We start from the raw sequence: 730 nt of genomic DNA on the forward strand, positions 1-730 counted from the left end.
TTCTCTGCTGGACACATTGGACCATGTCCATTCTCAGTAGGCATTTGATGGGACTGCAGCCCTTGAGGATTTTGTGCCACGTGGCTTCCTCAGGCCCTGGGAGGTATTCTCAGGCTCCCATCTCTCAAACCATCTGCATCTCTCCAGGCAGGACAAGTGAAGTGCTCTTCCCCGTAGCAGGCACGCATTGTTCAGTGCCAGAAGAGGGCATGTGAGCTGGAGACCCCGTGAATGGACCGTAACAAGGGATTACTGTTCTCCACTCAAAATCTTAGCAAGAGCTGTGCCTTCCCCTGACACACTACCACGCCCTTTATTTTTATTTTTTAAACTACTTTATTTATTTTTTGGCCACACCTCACAGTATACAGGATCTCAGTTCCCTGTCCAGGGATTGAACCTGGGCCCCCTGCAGTGGAAGCTCAGAGTCTTAACCACTGGACCACCAGGGAACGCCCCATGCTCTTTATTTTTATACAGCTTTATTGAGGTATAATCTACACACCATACAGCTCATCCATTTATGTGTATAATTCAATGGTTTTAGTTTATCCACAGATATATATAGCTATCACCACACTTTTAGAACATTTTCATCACCCTCAAAAGAAACCCTATATCCCTTAGCTATCACTCCTCTCACATCACCATGTCAGCGCCCCAAGCAGCAACTCTTCTTCCTGTCTCTATAGATTTGCCCAATCTGGACGTTTCATGGAAGTGGAATCAT

At 46.2% G+C, this 730-nt stretch overlaps 1 non-coding gene across 1 annotated transcript; it reads right to left on the bottom strand.

The window, feature by feature from the left end:
- Positions 1-379: 379 nt before the first annotated feature.
- On the bottom strand, positions 380-452 carry TRNAG-UCC (transfer RNA glycine (anticodon UCC)). The gene has a single exon. It is a non-coding gene; the product is annotated as a tRNA-Gly (tRNA).
- Between the last annotated feature and the right edge of the window lie 278 nt (positions 453-730).

This window comes from Budorcas taxicolor, chromosome 11 (genome assembly GCF_023091745.1).
Source record: "Budorcas taxicolor isolate Tak-1 chromosome 11, Takin1.1, whole genome shotgun sequence".
Taxonomy (NCBI): Eukaryota; Metazoa; Chordata; class Mammalia; order Artiodactyla; family Bovidae; genus Budorcas; species Budorcas taxicolor.